The 20,815-nt window shown below is 55.3% G+C and overlaps 1 long non-coding RNA gene across 1 annotated transcript; it reads left to right on the top strand.

Annotated features, from left to right (window-relative positions):
* Window positions 1-9,203: 9,203 nt before the first annotated feature.
* LOC131395207 (uncharacterized) lies at window positions 9,204-19,401 on the top strand. The gene is made up of 3 exons (XR_009216288.1): window positions 9,204-9,324; window positions 9,845-9,911; window positions 18,775-19,401. It is a non-coding gene; the product is annotated as an uncharacterized LOC131395207 (long non-coding RNA).
* Window positions 19,402-20,815: the final 1,414 nt, after the last annotated feature.

Here is a 20,815-nt window from a genome sequence, read left to right as displayed (position 1 = left end):
CAGAGCACAGCCAGGGCTCTCAGCCACGAGATCGGGGAGAGAGCGAAGGAGCCCGGGGTCGGGGCGGACGTCCTGGAAGTGGGCGTGGGCTGGCCTCACGAAACGGGCTAATGGAAAGAGGATTACAGAAGCCCAGGAGGCCTGTGTTCTGTTTGAGGTTCTTACACCAACTCTGTGAGCCTGGGCAACCCAACTCCCTCCCTGGCCTCATCTTCCTCCTCTGTGAAATGAGGGAGGTGACTGGGCTGGCGTCTTTCTTGACAATAATGTTCTAGGACTTGAAGTACCAGAAAGAAACAGGTGAGATTCCAGGTGGAGGGAGCACTGGAGAGCTTCTGATGGGACTGAGAATGCTGTCAGTTGGTGGAGGAACCGCAGCCAGTGATGCTGGGAAGAGTTACCTCGTGCTGGGGAAAGTGGCCGCCGTTCTTTGGCTCGTTCCAGTCCATCTCAGGGCAAGCAAGGCCCATGGCCTCACTGGGTCTGAAACAATCAGCTGCATTGTGTGTGCCCAGCTGGGGTGCGGGCCAGGGCGAGTGTCATGGGAACTGCCCCTCTGCTTCTGAGAAGAGAAGGGAGATGTGGCCTCAGAGGCCTCGCCTGGCGCCTCTGGTCTCTGCCGACAGACTTTGGGCCGCGTCCCCAGAGCCCCTTGCTGGCCTTCTCCACCATCTTCCCAAGGCAAGCAGAACCCAAGTCCGAGCTGACTGTGCGGGGAATACGGGGAGGGGCCAGATGTGGATTCTAGAGATGCGTTCAAGATGACTGCGCCATTTTGGTTTCAGCCGTATTGGAGCTCAGTCCAGCTATAGGCCTTGTGACTCCAGCATGGATTCAACCCATGAAAATCTTTCGGGAAGTTCACCAACTTAAACAACAGTGAGCTTTACTTCTTGTTTTGTTCTTTCAACTGACGGATCTGCACGTGGTTGTGAAAGGCAGTTGTGTGCCAAAAATGGTGCCACACGGTTTTCGAGGGCATCTCTTCCAACACCGGAAGATATTCCATATGGATTGCACCCCAGATACAGTCTCCAGTGCCAGGCGTCCATCTCGTGGCCCTGCTTTATCTTCTTCATAGACTCGTCACTATCCGAAATTCTCTCCTGCATCTATTTCCTTGTTTACCATCTGAGTCGCCTGCACCACCTCCCCCGCCCCCACTAGCGCGTGGCTCCGTGAGGATCAGACTGTGTCTGTCCTGTTTACTGCTGTATCCGGACCTCTAGAACAAGACCAGACGCCCAGCAGGTGGTAAAGGGATGTTTGTTGAGTAAATGAATGTGCAGACGTGGATGTGTTGTTCCAAACAGGACAGAGTAGAGCAGGGGGGTGGGGAATGTGACTAAGCAGAGCTATTATGTGGCTGGTGTCAGGCGTCACTAGCGGCCCTGGCGGGCAACAGGGGACACACTCGAGCAGGTTCATAGAGGGGAGTTTAACAAACTGCTATTTACAAAGATGTGGTCAGCGTTGAGGGGATGGAAAAAGGGATGGAGAGGCACAGGGGGCAGGGGAGGAGGAGGGCATTCCCCCCAGGCCTGGAAGAATATGGGAGGGGGCAGTTACTGGGACCTAGAAAGCAAGCTGTCCAGCAACGGCAGCCCAACAGGAGTTGTGGCCCTTGGTGGCAGGGCTCTGTGACCGTGGTGACGTGGCAGGGAAGGAGCCAGGGAATAAATGCCCCAAGCCCCCTCTCCTTCTTCCTCCCACTCTCCTCACAGTGCCCCCTGTTGGCCGAGCCCAATCAGAAGCCCAGGCCCAGGGGACCCTGATGATGCAGCAGATGGAGGGAATGGGGCAGTCGGCCTCGTGGGGCCAGACATGGAGAACAAGGGTGGAGAGGGACCCAGAGGGGCAAGCAGAGAATGTCCAGCCCGAGCGGTGGAGGGGCCCATGGCTGCTCCCATTACCTGTGGCTGCATACCAAACCTCCCGGAAACTGGCTAGAAATAGCTACAGTTGGGTCAGCATCTTTCAGTTTCTGTGGTCAGTAATCCAGGAAGGGCTCTGCAGGGCGGTTCAGCTTGGGGCCTGTCACAGTCACAGACAGATGGTGGCCGCAGCTGGAGTGGCGAGGGGCTGGAGAAGCTGGGCGGGAGTGAGCCAGGTGTCTCTGTTTCTTCCAGGATTTTCTGGCCTCTCCGTGTGGTCTTTGCATGTGAGCAACTTTGCACTTCCTCACCGCGTGGCCCCCTCGCTGTGGTAGGACGCCTGACATGGATGTAGGGTTTCAGCACGAGAGCGCTGGTGAACCCGGCAGAGATGGCATCGCCTTTTCTGACCTGCACTCAGAAGTCAGGTAGCGTCACTTCCTCCGCAGTCTAGTGGTCTCCAGTCTCTAAGGCTGGCCCAGACTCAAGGGGAGGGCCCTCGGTCCCCACCTCTTGATGGGAGGAATGTCGAAGAATTTGAAGACATGTTTTAAAAGGTTAGAGAATGTGGGGCCACTTGAGTTATAATTTAGTATTTGGGTGTTTGCCAAAGAAATCTGTGAAATGGTCCTCGGAGGAGACAGGGACAGGATGGAAACTTCCAACATCGTTAGAAGTCGGATCTTTTGAATTTCTCCTCTTCAGGAGCTGAAAGACAGAGGCTCAGAGGGGGAAAGTGACCGGTCAAAGGTCAGGCAGGGCATCTAGCGAGAGGAGCAGAACGCTGTCCTCACTCTGGAGAGATGCTGTGCTCAGGAATAAAGAAAGCTGGGCGGTGGGGGCAGGGCTGATCCCACAGGCCTCTAGGGCTGCACGTCCAATGCCAGAGAACCGAAGCCCAGGTGCTGTAGGCTCATTTTCCTCCCTCCTTCCCCTCCCAGGCTCTGGCAGCCTCCCTCCCTGGAAGGAAGGGAGAGAGAAAGGTGATTTGGAGACCATGAAAGCGAATGGCTCTCACTTTCAGGGAGCGGGCTGGCAAGATTGCTTCCAGGTGCCTCTGGGGGCCTGTCCCAGGGTGGGGCTGCAGGCGTGGGCTGCGGGCCTGGAGTGCTGCACGGGCTGCTCCCCCCACCCGGAGCGCCTGTTTCCAGAGCTGTCGGGGGCCTGCTTCTGACTCAGGTCTCAGCTCAAAGGCCCCGTCCTCTGGGAGGCCTGCCCTTGTCACCAAAAGCGAATCAGCACCCGACCCTGGGGCTTTCTAGAGGGCCAGTCCCAGGACCTGACTGAGTGGGCCCTGTGCTGCCCGCCTCTGGCTGCACCCCTACCCCTGGGTGCGGAGTGCATGGGCCCAGGTGATGTGCGCACCTGGAGGACACAGCCACAGCCTCCCGGCAGAGAACTCTGGAATTCCCTGTGCAAATGTTCTGAGCCTGCTCCCAAGTACGGGGGTCTCTTCCCCTGGTCTGTCCTCAAGGGCCAACTGTGCTATTTGTGTGCACCCCCAGGCCCATGGGGTGGCCCAAGGGCAGCTGTGTGGTGGGTATGATGTGGGCAGGAGAGGGATGGACAGAGCGCTTATGTGTCCACACATTGCACTGTGAGGCCCCTCAGGATGCGGGGCGGGGACAGGGTAGGAGAGAAGGGGACATGGGCTGGGACCGCCATTTGTGCCTGTGCTGGGCCCCCCAAATACCAGGGGCGTTCCTAGCTCTCGATCACATGACTCTGTTTTATTCATTCCTGGTGCTTTTCACTGTCTGAAATTTGTCACCCCTTTTCTGTTTTTCCTGCCCCCACAACTGGAATACATACTCTGCAGGAGCTGGGGACTTGCGTTGCATGCTGCTTCTGAATTGGGGTCCCTCCATCTCCTTGGCAAGTGGTGGGGTGTTAGTCCATGAGAATGTCCCAGCAGGAAGGGGCCTTGGAGAGTCTTCACTCCAAACTGCCCATTTTACAGATGGGGACACTGAGGCCCAGAGAGGAGGGGGGACTTGCCCCAGGTTACCCAGGTGGTATGTGACAGGATGCGGCACGTCCTGGGTTATGATGCCGACTCCTAAAACGGTGATGGTTATTTTTTGGCCAGTTGATGGAGCGGCCCCGCCCGCCCCAACAAGGAACTGGAGCTCCTCTCAGTAGGCAGCTCCCGAGTGGGGAACGTGTTACACATACAGGCACCTAGCCCCAGTTGTCCCGATGCAGGATGCCTGCGGTGGTGCGGAGATGTCTGTGTTCCCAGGAAGCACCACGGTGAGCCTGGGGGATGTCCAGCATCAAGAAGGAGGGGATGTCATGGCAACCCTGGGCTTCACAGCCACTGGTGCCAGGAGGTCCTCCTGGAGTCCGATACAGACCTCTCCCCTGCCCTCCCAGTGGACAGCTCGTTGCCTGTAGCCGGGAGGGCCTGTCACCAAAGCCCCTGGGCCAACTGGGTGCCTTTGCTCAAGCTATGGGTCACAGCCGGCCTGACGCCCCAGGAGGACAGTGAATGGACGCCCTTCTGATGCCACCTGCTCACCCACTCACTCAGGAAAGCCCCGCCCCTCTGCTCCCTTCTGCCCCACCTCGCTGCTCCCACACCCAGAGAGCACAGCGCAGGACAGAGAGGGCAGGGCAGTGGGCCCCTTCATCTGTCCCATGGCCGAGATCCCATAGCTGTCATTGCACGTGGATGGGAAAATGTGCAGCCTGGGGTCAGGAGACCTGGGTTCCGGCCCCGGCTCTGCTATAAGCAAGTCACTAAAGTTTCTGCCACCTTAGGAACAGCAGCATCTTCTCTCCCAAGGAGGATGTGAGAGAGAGACATGATCATGAATGCAAAGATGGTTTGAGAGCTCAAACGTGGTGCCCATCTAAGGGACACTTATTCAACCTGGCAGTGACCCCACTGAAGGAACAACATCCAACTCGGCTCCCTGCTCTGAACGGGCATCCTTTATGCATGGAAAAAGGTAAACCAATGTATTTTCACTCGGAGTCAGATGAACAGTGTGGACAAGAAGAGGGAAAGGAGTGCAGAAGAGGATGGAATAAGGACAAAAACAGAAACAGCTGGGATTGATGGAGTGCTTGCTATGTGCCGGGCACGGTTGTCAGTGCTTTCCAATCCCACAAGTCAGGTGCTGTGAAATCCCCATTTTACAGAGGAGGAAGCTGCGGCACAAAGAGGCCACAGGACTAGTAGCTGGCAGAGCCAGGATTTGCAGCCAGGACAAGCCCCGGTGAGAGGAGTAGCTGGGCAGGAGAGGCAAGCCAGGGACCCCTCCCTGTGATGGGGCACAGGGAGGCCCCCTGGGAAATTTGCTAAATGAACGGGAGAGTGCAGATCTCGTCTTGGCCCCTGAGGAAAGGTGAGATTTAATCAGACTGACGGGATCCTCCAGGATGGAGTCCCGCAATGAGCGAGGCTGCTGCCGATTCTCCGACTCTGCATGCTGAGCCGCTCCGTGCTGGGCACAGAGCCCACGGGGGTTTCCAGAATTCCCCGAGTCCACTGTGTCACTTGTCATGCTGGAGGCTGGAGTTGGTCTTCTGTCTCTGGCCTCCAACCTGCTCCCCATATTCTGCCTGGCTTGACTCACGGTAAGTGCTCCCAGAATACTCTCTGCCCAGTGGTGGGATTGGTACCTGCCCTGGGCAGGCTCTCCAGGCTGAGGAGGGCCCGGAACGCCAGCACAGGGCCTCACTGAAGTCTCGGTGCTGCCCAGGAGCCCATCCTCCCCGCCCTCCGCCCTGGCCTCCTGCTGGGCTGCTGTTGCCCACTGCCCCCTCCAGCCTGGTCCTTCCACACCCCCACCAAGATGCCCCAACAGTGCGTCCTCTTCTCTGAGCCGAGTGGGGGTCAGGAGGTAGGCTGGGTGGGAACAGGGAACGCAGCCGAGAGCCTGTTTCTCGGGCAGTTGGGGATGGGCTCGTCCCTGCCTCTGAGTTTGCCCAGCCCAGGCGGCCTCATCAAACCTCATCTCAGAGGCCAGCTCCTTCCAGGTGCCTTCTCCAGCCCTCCCCGGCAGGGGCCACCACCCCCTCTCTTCAACACCCACAGGGTTGGGTGACTAACTCACACTTTATTGAGCCAGCCCAGGTCTTGTTGTTTTTTTTTTAAATTGCGGTAAAATACATATAACGTAAATTTACCATTTTATACTACTTTTAAGGATACGGTTCAGTGGTGTTAAGTATACTCACAGTGTTGTGAGACAGATCTCCAGAACTCTTCCGTCTTGCAAATCTCGAACTCTGCACCCATTAAGCAACGGCTCCTCGTTTCCCCGGCCCCAGCCCCTGGCAGCCTCCATTCCACCTGCTGTCTCTGTGCACTTGACTGCTCCCGGGACCTCACGCGAGTGGAGTAGTACAGTATTTGTCCTTCTGAGACTGGCTTCTTTCGCTCAGCATGATGTCCTCCAGGTTCATCCATGTTCTAGCACAAGTCACAACGTCCTTCCTTTTAAAGAGTGAATAATATTCCTTTATATGGACATACCACAGTGTGTTTATCCTTTCATCCATCCATGGACACTTGGGTTGCTTCCACCTTGTGGTTACTGTGAATACTGCTGCTAGGACTTTGCTTTTTAGGTAAGACTGTGCCATTTATTCATTTAGAACCGGGTGTCCCCATTTTACAATGGAGGAAACAGGGGCTCTAAGAGGTTATGTCCCAGTGCCACAGCCAGTAAGTGGCAGAGCCTGACTGTGGATTCACATCTGCACCAAACCCCACACTCAGCCCCTGCTTTCTGCTGCCTCCTCTCAGGGTATTTGTTTTTATCTCTTAGTCTGCTGCGGAGCTATACAGGCTGCATACGACCACCTCTGAGGCCAAGGGCCAGTGCTTGTACGGGACAGGATAGCATAGTGGTTAAGATCAAGGGCTGAATCCAAGCTGCCCAAATTCAAACGTTGGCTCCTCTCGTTTATCAGCTGTGTGACCTTTGCTAAATTACTTAACCTCTCTGTGCTGTGATTGATTAGCAATGCCTGCATGGGCTCAGAATGGGGTACATATGATTCGTACCTGCCTCTCTGGACAAAAGGAAAAGCTCACCTGAAACCACACCCCACACCCAGGCTCCTTCCAGATCCTTGGTCTCGGAAGCAGCACTGTTTCCCACAGAACTGCAAGAGCAGAGAGGCCCTGTGTGAGGATGGGGCGCCACCGCCCAGGGGCGCTGGTTTCCAGCAGAGTGGAGTGTCTTCCCTGGCGCACAGTCTATTTACCCTGAGGCAGCGGGGTTGGGTCCCCGCCACCAGCCAGCAGGCCCAAGGTTGGGGAGACTAGAGTCCAGGGGAGCCCCTCCCGACTCGGTCCTCTGCAGCTCCTGCCGCCGTGCCTGTCTGTGAGCGGCTGCGCGTCCACCGCCTGGCCACATTGCTCATGTGTGTGCAAGGTCCCTCGTGGCTCCTTCCTCCCCAGAGTTTCTGAGGCCCTCAGCTCTCTGCCTCTCCTCCTGGCCCCCCTCCTCGTCACAGCAAGTCTTCATCTGACATCCGGGAGGGGGGCATGCGGCCTCCAGCCTGGTGTCGCCCTGAACAAAATGTCTGCTGAGCCGGGGCTCAGAGTGGAGCAGGAGACGGGTCTGCCGGCTGCGGGGCCGTGGGGCTGGACGTGGCCCGGGGCGAGTGTGGGAGGGTTGAGGCTGACTCAGCACCGCTTGGGGGTGACAGGAAAGATCAGTTAAAATAGCATCTGTGAGCGCGTGCCACTGTGGGTGATGGGGTGGCTGGGGTGAAGAGGGGACTCGTGGAGAACGTGGGTGGGTCGTGGTCCCAGGAGGCGGAACTACAGTGGCTGTGTGTGAGGCGAGAGGGGTGACAGCATGGGTGACCCTATAAACGTCACCATGAGTGACTGACAAAGCCAGCCAGAGGGAATTCAAGTGGGTGACCTTGTGGGTGGGTGACGGTGTCAACAACACCACGATGGGTGACAAGGGAGCAGCTGAGGATCGAGGCTGGTGGCGGGCGGGGAGAGTCAGCGAGTGTGTGACGGGGTGGCGGGGCGGCAGACACCGAGACTCCGGGCTGGTCGGAGCCACCAGTAGGGCCCCTGGGCTTGTCTCTTGGGGACATTGTACATGCCGGAAAGCAGAGGACGAATGTGTTTTCTCTGCCTGTTGAGAATGATTTCGGGCGAAGGGCCTTGCCTCCTGGCCGGCACGAGGCTGACTCTGCTGTGTCAGAAGATGATCTTTCACAGATGCTGAAAAGTTAGGAAGTGTAATTACGGGGAAATTGCGCTCAGGCAAACGAGTACAAGCCAAGGGCTGCCAGGCCCCATTCCTCACCTGAGCCCCCTGATTGCGGCCGACAGCCTCACATCTGTATGTGCTTTGCAGCCAAAAGAGGAAAGAAAGGGGGAAGCAGAAACGGCCCGGGAGGAGAGGGGGAGGCGAGGGGACCTTCGCCTACCCTGCCAAGCGCTCCCCCAGCTTCCTCGGGACAGCTCAGGGAAGGCTGAGGCCTGGGGCACATTCCTGGGTTCTGAGGGCCTTCTGGGTGTGCTCACTCCTGGGGTGATGGGGAGGAGCTGGGGGTGACCTGTGGGAAGAGGAGGGAGGTTGAGGCAGCCTCCATTCCAACTTCCTCATTTCACTGGCAGGGAAACTGAGGCTGGTGATGGCCCAGGTCATCGAGTCAGTTCGTGGTGCAGGCAGGATGTGACCTCCACCTGCTGACCAGCCAGGGCTCTGCCCAGACCCCCGGAGGAGGTGGGGGGCTGACAAGGGGCTGAGCCAGTAAGCAGCATGGAGCCCCTGCCCTCCATACAGAGCCGCCCAGCCTCTGCATTCCTCACATGCCTCTCTCTCATCTTCTCTGTTTGGTTTCTGCCCATGGCACCTCCTGGCTGGGGAAGCTGGGAAGCTCCTGGCAGGGGGGCCTCCAGCCCCTCCCTTGCTGTGGAGACCACTGCTGCATCACCTCCACTGGGCCCCTTCTCCTGTCTCTCCCTCCATCTCCTGGGATGGCCCCAGAGAGTGGGGCAGCCCCTCTCTTGTTCAAACTCTCTGGGCTAACTCAAGGCTGCCCTGGTGCCCTCAGCCCCTCCCCTGGTGCATGGAAACTGTTCTTTCCGTTGGGCGCAATGTTCCCTCCCATCTCCATTCTTCTGGTAACAGGCCTCCCTGCCCCCGGGGGCTCAGAGGGGGACACAGGCGGACCCAGGCTGGACCAATCATCCCGCCAGCCTCCTGGCCCCAGCGATTAGGTCTGGAGTGGACATGTGACCTCCCCCCACCCACCCACACACGCAGGGTCCATCAGAGTTCTTCTCTGGAAAGGCACCAGGAGCGGGAGGTTGGCTTCATTCCACTGGACTTGACAGACCAGGAAGCTGTAGATTTGGGAATCCTAGACCTTTTCTTTGTCTTGTAGAGGCGCCCACCCGCAGGAGGCAAGAAGGAGACATGCAGAGAGAGCTGGGGGGAGGAGGGCGAGAAAATCAATTGTTAGCATTTTTGAACTCTGGATTCAGTCTTGTCCCCATCCCCCCAGTTCCCAGTTGTATTAGCCAATTTTCCATTCCATCCCATCCCATCCCATCCCATCCCATTCCATCCTACCCCATCCCATCCCGTCCCATCCCATCCCGTCCCGTCCCGTCCCGTCTCAGCCCAGCCCAGCCCGTCCCGTCCCGTCCCGTCCCATCCCATCCCATCCCAGCCCAGCCCAGCCCATCCCATCCCGTTCCATCCCATTCCATTCTATCCCATCCCATCCCGTCCCGTGCCGTCCCGTCCCGTCCCGTCCCATCCCGTCCCGTCCCGTCCCGTCCCGTCCCATCCCATTCCATTCTGTCCCGTCCCATCCCGTCCCATCCCATTCCATCCTGTCCCGTCCCGTCCGTCCCGTCCCGTCCCATCTCATCCCATCCCATCCCATTCCATTCTACTCTATTCTAGTCTGTTCCATTCCATTCTATTCTATTTTGCTTTTAGTGCATTCACTTGGCTTTCTGTCACTTGCAGTCACGAGAGACCTGATTAATGCAGCTGCCACAGAGCTGGAGCTCGGCTGTCCTGGGAGGTGTTGATGGTAAGTCGGCAGGACCAGTGCCAGAGAGGATGGTGATCGCCTCCTGGCTGGGAGGGCCTTGGTGGGAGCAGGGTGGCATGTAGGAATTTGCAAGGAGCAAGTAGGCACAAAGGACCTCAACAGCGAGACCCCAGCACAGAAGGAAATGGGCTGCTTTTAAGTTCAGCTGCAGCCACTGAGGGAACGCTTGTCTGGGGGAGAGAGAAGGCCCCGCCCCAGGAGGAAAGGGCGTCTGAGGGGAGGGGGCCTTCCAGGCTATGCGCGGCCCTGAAGGTATGCTTCTGCTGCCCAGCTGGGAGTGGTCACGGGATGCTCCTGGAGCAGCTGCAGAGGACGTTTCTGCCCAAGGAAGCGAAGTGCTGAGAACACTCCAGAGAACGTCTGAGCAGAGTGTAGCACCAGCGTCATGGCCGCCCAGCCTGGAACCGAGTAGGGGCAAACCAGAAGCAGCTGGAGTGTGGGAGACACCACTGATGGAGGACGTGTCCTGGGGCAGAGCTCCTTCCCCTTGAGAGTCTGGGTTCCGGGGAACTGCGGTCAGAGATCTCTCGGCAGGTGAGGCCGCCGTCCTCAGGAACCATGGGTGATGTGAGGTCTAAGACGTGGGCCAGGGCCGGCCCCGTGGCTTAGCGGTTAAGTGCGCGCGCTCCGCTGCTGGCGGCCCGGGTTCGGATCCCGGGCGCGCACCGACGCACAGCTTCTCCGGCCACGATGAGGCCGCATCCCACATACAGCAACTAGAAGGCTGTGCAACTATGACATACAACTATCTACTGGGGCTTTGGGGGAAAAAAATAAAATAAATAAAAATTAAAAAAAAAAAAAAAAAAGACGTGGACCAGCAGACCTGACCAGGACTGCACTGGTGTCTGGAGGTCACGGCTAATGGTCTCCAATCCCCTAGTGAGGAGGGACGGGATTACCTGGGCTGTGCAGTTCCTTACCCTCAAGGAGGCTGTTGGGAATCCTTCGTGTCATTTTGCAAGGAGGGCTCGGTTCTCCAGAGGGAACATGACTTGGGGGGTAGAATCAGAGTTTAGAGATGCCCAGATTTGAGTTTGAGCCCTGGATCTGCCACGTTCTAGCTCAGAGACCTCGAGCAAGTGACTTAATCCCTCTAAGCCTCAGTTTCCTTATCTGTGAAATGGAAGTAATAACATCGCCCCAATGAGGTCATGGTGAGATTAAATGAGATCACAGATGTGAAATAAATGAAGCAAAGGTATGTAAACTTGCCTGGCAAATTCTAGGCACCTCCCAAACACTCTCATTCTGCTTTTTTTGCTGTGATCTAGGAAAGCCCTTGAGGAACAAGAACCAGTTTGGGTGTCATTCAGGCAAGGTACCAAACTAGAGAAACGTTTCCATCACACCTCAGTACTCAGCTTGAGCTGACCGAGGAGGTGGCTCCCCGCCCCTTACCAACCAGCATTCAAGGCAGAATTCTCTTGGGAAAGCCAGGCTTACCAGAAAGGTACAAGACTTGGCACCTTGAATAAAGTAAAACGGGCTTGCTGAGATTTGGGCTATTAAACATCCGTTATTTGTAGCATCAGCTGGCTGGGGAATCTTGGTGGCGATGAGAGCCCACACTCCCTTGCCCATCTGCTCTGCTTCTCCTGCCCCCATTCCTCTCCCACCCCTCAGCCCCAGGCCTGCCACACCCCTGCTCTGCAACCTTCAATGGCTCCCTCTTGCCTTGGAATTAAGTACAATTTCCTTGACAAGGCATTTCGTGCTCCCCACCATCTGATCCCAACCACCTTTCTAGCCCTGTCTCCTACGACTCTGCCTTCTTGCTCCTTAATCTGTAGTCAATTGAGCCTCTCTTTTCTAAGCACACCCTGTGCATCGCCACCTCTCTGCCTTTGCTCAGGCTGTGCCCACTGCCACGGTTGCCCGGCTGCCCTTTTCTGTCTCTGGAAATCCTCTTCCTCCTTCACGACATCGGGTGAATCCCATCTCCTTCCTGAAGTTTCTCTTTATCCTTTAACCAAACGTGATTCCCCTGAAGCTCATCTTGTGAATTTCTTGAAACCTGGCTTCACCACCAGTTCTTGTGAAAACATTAATCCCCTAAAAAGGATGAATCTCTCCTACTCCCGGCCTGCAATATGCTGTTCTCAGCATGTGCCTAGGACAAGTTGTTGCAGTGTTCCTTTTTTCTACCAGGCCACAGGGGCTGGGCCGCTTGGACCTTGCCCCTACATCTCTGTGCCCTGCCTGGGGGCTCTGATGATGCTCAATGCATGTTTTCCAGAATGATAGTTGATGGCCCCAGAACACTGGCTTTTCCTCTTCTCTGCATTTATATAACATGCCTGGGGTTTGTCAGGGAGTGGCTCCAAGAACAGGATCGAGTCCACCCCTCTGCCCCGGGCAGCCAGGGGCCTTCCTGTTCTGTCTCCCCTCCTTGCTGTCAAAATTCCTCTGTCACCAGCTAAGTCCCCTGCCCCCTCTGAGTCTTGATCTCCTCCACAGTAAGATGGGGAAGTTGGCCAAACTCCTCCCTAAAACCTCCCTCCCAGCAGGCTCTCATGGAGGTAAACCAATGAATAATGGTGGATATACAGTTAATAATACTGTATCATATATTTGAAAATTGCTAAGAGAGTCGGTCCTGAATGTTCTCACCACAAAAAAGAAATGGAAATTATGTGGCATGATGGAGGAGTTAGCTAATGCTACATTGGTCATCATTTTGCAATATATAAGTGTATCAAATTAGCACCTGTACACCTTAAACTTACACAACATTGTATGTCAATTATATCTCAAGAAAGCTGGGAAAAGATAACGGTGGATAAATGTGGATAAATGCTTCGGTGGTGGACTTCTAAGCAACTCAACAGGCAATTGAAGCCAACAAGAGTAACCTGGTTGATGAGGATGTTGAGAGTGTTGATAAGATTTATAATTACCATTTATCAGGTGTTACCGTGTGCTAGGCATTTTGTATATGCTATCTTGAATCCTCCCAATAAACCTTTGAGGGAGAATTAAAACCCACTTTATAGATGAGGAGACTGAGGTTCAGAGAGGTGATGTAATTTTCTCGTTATCCTACCAGCAAGTGGCCAGGGCAGAACTCGAGCAGGTCTACTGGGCTCCCCTCATTCTGTTCTGGTGCATTCCAGGCAGGCCCGAGTGGCCAGAGCAGGCCTGCCTGCCTCCCCTCCCACCTCCCCTCCTGACCTCTGCGGCTGTTTCGCATCCTGCTGGATTCCTGAGGTGTCAGGCCTCATTAGAGCCTGTGCCCCAGCCAGCGCCGAGAGGCAGTTGACAGGTATACAATCTGACCGCGGCTCCCTTCAAATCATCAAGCTGTCTTCAGGCAGGAACGTGCCGGCAAGCCGGGCAGAGGCCCCTGGCTTGGCTGCATAATCTGATGCACATTAAAAACATCTTTCGGACGCCTTGGCCTTGTGCACGCTCGTTCTCGCTCTCCCGGCCCCTCTTCTTTTCCAGCCAACAAAAGCTGATGAAGTTAGCCAGTTACGTGGGCTCTGTGGCCCAACAGGGTCTTGTTGACTGGAGGCCACCAGGACTGGCTGACATTCTCAGTGTTTGGCTGGCATCTAGGTGAGAGCGCCTGCGACATCCGGCCATGTCCAGGCAAGTTTCGACAGGGACCAGTAGCTCTGCCTCCCTCTCCAATTCTGGAGAATGGGTGCAATTTTACCATGACCATCAGTAGAAAGCCTGGATTAATAATTATCATGAGTGGCATTGAGTGAGTGCTTGATGTAGGGGCTGGACCCCTTTCTGTGTTTGGAGAGTTCCCCATCTCGTGAGTCAGGAGAGGGAAGAGAGCCAGCCTTCCACGGGGAAGCTGAGAAAGCCAGATCCTTGCTCTCCCAGGGGCTTGTGCAACCAGGAAGTGGGCATGTGACCAGAGCCAGCCAATCCGAGGGCCCTGCTCGGCACTTCATTCAGCTCAGGAGCCATGCGGGGTCTGGCCCCATAGCTGCCGGTGTCCTCAGGTGGCACCGGGTGCACAGGGCTGGGGATGGTAATGGAGAGCCTCATTGGGCAGGTTCCATAGCATGATTTGGGCTGCGGTTCTGGCTGCCTGTTCTGCCTTGCTCTGGAATTTTCTGACCCCAGATTTCCAGCCCTCCTGATGACTTTCTGAGCTGCTACTTTTGTGCTTTCTGTACAAAGGCCACTTCTGTTCTTTCTAACTAGGTTCTCCAGCTGGAACTCCTATGGTAGCTTATTTATTCTCACAACAGCCCTTGAGATAGCTGCACTCAGCCTCATTTCAGAGACGGGGAAACTGAGGCACAGAGAGATTCAGTGACTCACGGTCACACAGTCAGAAATGGCAGGGCGTAGATTCAAACCCAAGTCTGTGGATGTCAGAGCCTGGGCGCTTAACCACTTGGTGAAAGAGGAGCTTGTGGTGAGCTGAATGATGTCTCCCCGAAGATATTCATGGCCTAATTCCCAGAAGCTGTGAATATGTCACCTTCTGTGGCAAAGGGGAATTTGCAGATATGATTAAGTTAAGGATCTTGTGATGGGGAGCTGATCCTGGCTTATCTGAGTGGGCCTATCATAATAACAAGAGTCCTTACGGGAGAGAAAGATGCACGGACAGAAGCAGAGGTCAGAGAGGAGAGAGAGGCTACACCGCTGGCTTTGAGGCTGGAGGGAGGGGCCGTGAGCTCGGGATGCAGGCAGCCTCTGGGGCTGGAAAGGCAAAGAAACAGACTCCTCCCCAGAAGGAACCAGCCCTCCCCACACCTTGACTTTAGCCCAGTGAAACTGATTTTGGACTTCTGACCTCTAGATCTGTAAGAGAATAGATTTTCGTTGTTTTGTTTGTGGTGGTTTGTTCTGGAAGCAGTAGAATTCTCCCCAGGGCTATTAAAGGTTTATACTCTTTGTGATTCTTGTTGAAGTTGTGATTCTTATACTGAAAGAACGGGGCCCCTGAGAAGCCCCCCGCTGTACCCCAGGGCCCAGCACAGAGCCTGGCTCTGGCCTGCCATTCACTGTATCTGTGTCGCATGGAAGGACAAATGAACAGATCCCTGGTCCCCCAGCCGGGGGAGAGGAGGCCAGTAGTACACTATTGTAGCCGTGCTCTGGCCCCAAGACCGAGGAGGAGGCCCTGAATGCCCGAGAGGACACACATCCCCATGGACGTGGGGCCCGACCTGACGGAGCCGCCCCCGTTAGACTTTGCCCCAAACCCACCCTCGTGGCTTACCACTCCCAGGGTGAGGAACAGCCAAGAGAGAACAAGTGGGCCAAAGAGAAGAGCGGGAGTTTGTGCCTCACAAGAGGGCTCCCTGAGACTGGGAGGCCCTGCCTGGCTGCTGCCCTCTGCAGAGCCCGCCAGCTCCCTCCTGAATCCCGCTGACGCCTCCCAAGGCCAGGGAATCGACCCCAGGAGCCTCCTCTGGGTGGTCAGGCCCATTTCCACCTCATTCCCACAGCGCTGGAGCCCAGTCTGGGAAACTGTGCTGTGTCCTGCTGCAGCCTGCTTAGAACACCCCTCACTCAGGCTGTCTCTGTAGGGGACAGGACCGTGGAGGCAGCCTTGGCCTGATTCCACGACAGCTCTTCCTATAACCTTTCCCCGGCGTCCTGGTTGGAGGGAGTGCCTGGGAACAACTAACATGATGGACTTCTTTTGTGGTCCCATTTCCTTAGTCTTATTCCTGGGGACATAGCGTGGTCTTCAGGCATGTGTTAAAAAGTCCAAGTGGCACTCGCATTTGCCCAGAAACCCCAATGCCTGGAGCTGTGCCCTGGCGAGCTCCTATTCATCCTTCAAAACTAAGCTAGCTAAATGCCACATAATCCAGGTGTCCTGGATTGGGTGCTGTATTGGGAAAACTGTTGAAATCCCAACAGAAACTATAGTTAGTTAATAGGATTGTAGCAACGTTAAATTTCTTAGTTGTGACAAATGCAGCGTGGTTATATAAGATGTTAACATAGGAGAAGGTGGGGGCAGAGGATATGGGAACTCTCTATACTACCTTCGCAACTTTTCTATAAATCTAAAATTATTCCCAAATAAAAAGTTTACTGTTTTTAAAAAACAACTCTCCTGGCGTAGGCATTGCCATGAGTGGAAGCTCCCATGGCAGGTGGGTGTCCCTGCCATGCACACCTGTGTGCCCTGTCCTTTTCCCCCTTGTGGCTTAGATCTTCCCAAGATGTGACGATCTTCCCCTTCGACTAGAAGCTCGTGAGGGCAGGGGCTGTGTCCCGTTGCACCTTCTGCTCCTGTCACAGGGCGTTTACAATGCCCCAATCACTTATCAACTCCTCTGATCCTCAGAGCATCCCTGGGGGTAGGTAGTGTTGTTATCCCCATGTCACAGATGAGCAAACTGAGGCACAGAGAGGTCAAATAATGAAGAAAGGCACAAAACTGAGAAGTGGCAGGGCTGGACCAGGGTTTGGACAGCTCTGGCCGTCTGGCTTCAGAATTCACGTCCTAAGCCCTTTGCCATGGGAAGCCACACGGCCTGGGGGCCGAGCAGACCTTAGGCATCAGGTTAGCATCCCAGGTCACCACTCACCAGCTGTGTGACCCTGGACAAATTACTCAACCTCTCTGAGTTCAGTTCCCTCCCCTGTGAAATGAAGAGAAGAGAAACAACTCTGCAAGGAGTAGATGGGACGTGTCAAGTGCTTAGCACGGAGCCGGACAGGTAGTAACCATGATGATAAATGTCAATGGTAACCACGGGATGAAGATACAGGTGGTCGATGGTAATCGTGGCGATGATGTGATGAGCATGGTGATGACGGCAATGATGACTTCATGCTTGCTGACTGGACAAACGACGCACGAGGAAAAGGGAACAATTAGTTTCTGGAAGAGTCCAGATATAATACACTGGGTGTTGGAGGAAGAGTAAATGTCAGCACAGGTAAGTGGCCATCGTTCCGGAGGCCAGAGAGGAGAGAGTGAGGGAGGAGCCCAGTGGCAAGGGAACACGGCCAGCAGAGAGTGGGGCAGAGAAAATGGCCTCACCGCAGCCCAGACGCAGACTCCTCTGACTCTTCCAGACGGTGGACGTTCCCACGACCATCTGTACCCGCTCCAAGCTGGGGAAAAAGCGAGCAAATCAGGCTGAGGCCCCGGCAACGCCGCTTCTCCCCCTGCTAGAACGGGCTTGTCCGTTGCTCGTTCCACAATCAGAAGTGGGCTCTGGGCCCTGCCTGAGCGGGAAGCTTTTGTTTGGCAGGAGGAGGAAGAGGGGCGATGCCGGAGAGGAGCCCCCGACGCCACGTGCTCCGCGAGCTCCTCCAGAACCTGCCGGAGGGAGCCCGGGTGTGCGTGGGGCTGCAGACACCCCGGCCGCCCAGCGAGCAAGCCCGGAGGCCGGCCCAGCGGGAGAGGCGGCGCTGTCAGGCAGAGGAGAGGAGCCGTCCAGGCCCACGACGGGCGCCACCACAGGACGCGGGGGCGCCGTCCCTGAAGCATCGCCCCCTCCCTGGACCAGAAGAGACCGCGGGTCTCCTGGCCCCGAGGTCTCCTGGAGCGGCTCGTTCCCCAGGTAGACCGAATTCCCCTGTGGGGGCCTGTGCGTGCGGTGGGCGCCGTGGTGAAGGGGTCCACGCCTGTCTGTGCTGTTCCTGCTCTGTGTAAGACACCCTCCCCCCCGCACCTGATGTTGGGGATGAGAAAGGGCCATTTCTGCGATGGCCCGCCAGGAGATGGTCCGGGATTTTGTGGTTCCTGTGAGGCCCTAGGCCACAAGAAAGTGTTGGCAGAGCCTGGATCCCACTGTGAACCACAGTAAAACATGGAGACTTCAGCTCCACCCCGGTCACACATCTCTGCGCGTTTCATTGTTCGCTTGTTAAAGAACAACTGAGAGCCCTTGTATCAGGCCCGGTTCTAGGAACGGAGAGGTGGAGGACGGGTGGATGACAAACAGCATAGGCCCCTGATCACTGGGAGGAGGGAGGGAGAAAGGAGACAATGAACACGGAAATACAGACGGACAGTAGACACTTTCAGGCAGCGATAAGTGACCCAAAGGCCACGAGGGTAGTTATGGGACGGAGACGTCCAGGCCTGGGGGCACAGGGCAGCTGCTTCCATCTGGCAGTCAGGGAGGCCTCTCGGAGGAGGTGACATTGGAGTGGATTCCTTGGAGGTGAGAAGGGCCAGCCACTCAAAGATCCAGGGGAACGGTGTTTTGAGCATAAAAACCGTCAAGTTGCAAAGGCCCCGAGGAAGGAGCAAGCAGGGAAGGGCAGAGTGGCTGGAATGGAGTGAGAGACGGGGAAGAGGCACCAGATGGGGTTGGCAGGATAGCAGTGGCTGGGCTGTGTAGACGTGGAGCCTTGGAAGTCAGAGGAGGGATTCTGGACGCGATTCTACATAGAACGGGAAGCCACTAGAGAGCTGTGAACAGAGGCATGGCGTGATCTGGCTTTTATTTTCAAGAGCCATCTAGCAGTGAGAGGAAAGTGGGTTGTAGATGGGCAGTGGGCAGAAGCAGGGCCACTTCAGTTCCAGCCGGAGGGGATGATGGCCCGGGCTAGGGAGGGGGAGCCCTGGACAGAAGCAGGCTATATTCTGGAAGGCTGAGCTGCCGGGAGCTGCTGACGGAATGGATGTAAGAGGTGATGGAAAACAGAAGATGAAGATTCAGAGCTTGAGCAGACGGCTGGATGCCGTATCTATTTGCTGTCGTGGAGGTGGGAGAGGAGACGGTGCACCTTCACCAGGAATGGGACATCGGGGGTCAGGTCAGGCTCAAGTTTCCCAGGGTGTTCGGGAAGGTGTCTCAGATTTATGGAGCTGCCAAGGGTGTGGGGAAATTGTGGGAGGAATAAATCTCCATTCAAACATAATGCTCCCCTTTTATCTGTTTTGTAGATAAAATATTTTTCACTGATTCCAAAAACAAAAAACCAGCATGGCCTAGTGTTAAGACTATAGCTGCTGACACACTTGTTCAGAGCAGCTTCATTCACAGTAGCCAGAAGGTGGAAACAACCCAGTGTCCATCAACAGATGGATGGATGAGCAAAGGTGGTATGTACACGCAATGGAATACTATTCAGTCTTAAAAAAGGAATGAAATCTAGACACATGCTACAACACAGATGGACCTTGGAAACAGTACACTAAATGAAATAGGCCAGATACAGAAGGACAAATATTATATGATTCTACTTATAAGAGGTACCTAAAATATGAGGCAAACTCACAGAGACAGAAAGTAGAATAGATGTTACCGGGGGCTGGGGGGAAGTGGGAAGAGGCAGTTATTATTTAATGGGTCTGGAGTTTTTGTTCGGAATGATGAAAAAGGTTTCGATATAGATAGTGGTGATGGTTACACCCGATGCTCTGGGGACCTGGCCCCAGGTCTGGGCAGATCTGCATCCCCAAGAAGAGTGGCCCCAAGTGGAAGTTCACTTGCACGTGGATATGTCTTGTCTTAACTCGGGCTGCCATAGCAGAATACCGTAGACTGGGCGGCTTAAACAACAGACAATTATTTCTCAGAGTTTTGGAGGCTGGGAAGTCCAAGATCAAGGTGCTGGGCGATTTGGTTCCTGGTGAGAGCTCGTCTCCTGGCTGGCAGACCTTCTCGCTGTGTCCTCACCTGGCAGAGAGAGAGAGAGAGAGAGAGAGGGGGGCTCTCTGGTGTCTCCTCTCATAAGGACACTAATCCTATTGGATCAGGACTTCACCCTGTGACTTTATTTAACCTTATTTAACCTCAATTACTCCCTTACTCCAAATACAGCCACACGGGCTGGTAAGGCTTCAACATATGAATTTGGGGGGAGGTCACAATTTGGTCCATAGCTGGCCTCAACCTCAATGTGGCCAAATGCAGCCTGTCCTCCTGCCCCCAAATCAGCATCTCCTCCCCACCTCTCTGTTCCCCTGGTGGCCGCTCTGTGCTTCCAGTCATTCATAGTGCATCCTCCCACTCCCTCATCCCCATGTCCCACCTGTGACCTGCCGTCAGAGAGGTCTTCCTAAAACACCATTGGACCATACCGTCCCTTCTCTATCCCCATCATCCGTGCTCAGACACCTTCTGTGGCTCCCCATACCCAAGCAACATCTAGACCTTTTGCCCTGGTGTTCAAGGCCATCCCACAGAATGGCCCAGACCTGTCTTTCTATCACTCTCCTGTCCTCCAGTCGTCTGTTATACTCTCCCCCCCCCCCCCACCTGCAGTGGTCTATCACCTCCTGTCTAGGGAATTTACATCCTCCCAAGTCAAGTTCAAGTTAACATCCTCCCAGATACCTTCTCTGGCTATTCTAGCTGGAAGAGACCTCTCCCTCCATGACCTCTTTCGTTCCTTGCATTAGTCAATGGCACCCTTGATAACAAACGACAGAAATTCAGCTCATACCAGCCTGAGCCCCTATAGGGGAATTAATCAGCTCGTGCATCTGGAACGCCCGGGCTGGGAGGAGGCCCCGGAAATGAAGGCATCGGGACTCTCATGTTTCATCACCCGGCCCTTCATCTCTCTGGGGCTTCCCTCACGCTTTCCTGCTACAGATGGGGGACCTGCATGCAGGGGTCACAGAAAGAGAACGCAGTCATAATCGGTACAGGCTCCCACCATCCCAACTTAGGGCCCCATGTGAAAGACAGCATCTGCCTACCATCCTGGGGAGCAATCCTGATTGGCAGGTTTGGATCGTGAGCCATCCCTGATCGGTCATGGAGACCAGGAGAATGGGGACTGTGACTGGCCAGGCAAGGGTCACATAGCCACCTGGTGGGCCAGAAATACGGAACGTCGTGCTTGGACCCTTCCAGTAACGGAGTAGGGGAAAGGCAGCTTCCCAAAGGAAGGGAAGTGTGGTAGACGAAAAACAAGTGTCCGTTATATCACTTGTGACTATTACACCCCTTTTTGTATTTGTACCTCCTTTTGCC

Source organism: Diceros bicornis, chromosome 31, assembly GCF_020826845.1.
Source record: "Diceros bicornis minor isolate mBicDic1 chromosome 31, mDicBic1.mat.cur, whole genome shotgun sequence".
Lineage (NCBI taxonomy): Eukaryota > Metazoa > Chordata > Mammalia > Perissodactyla > Rhinocerotidae > Diceros > Diceros bicornis.
Note: the sequence above shows the minus strand (reverse complement) of the source record. Positions and strands in the feature narration are given on the sequence as shown.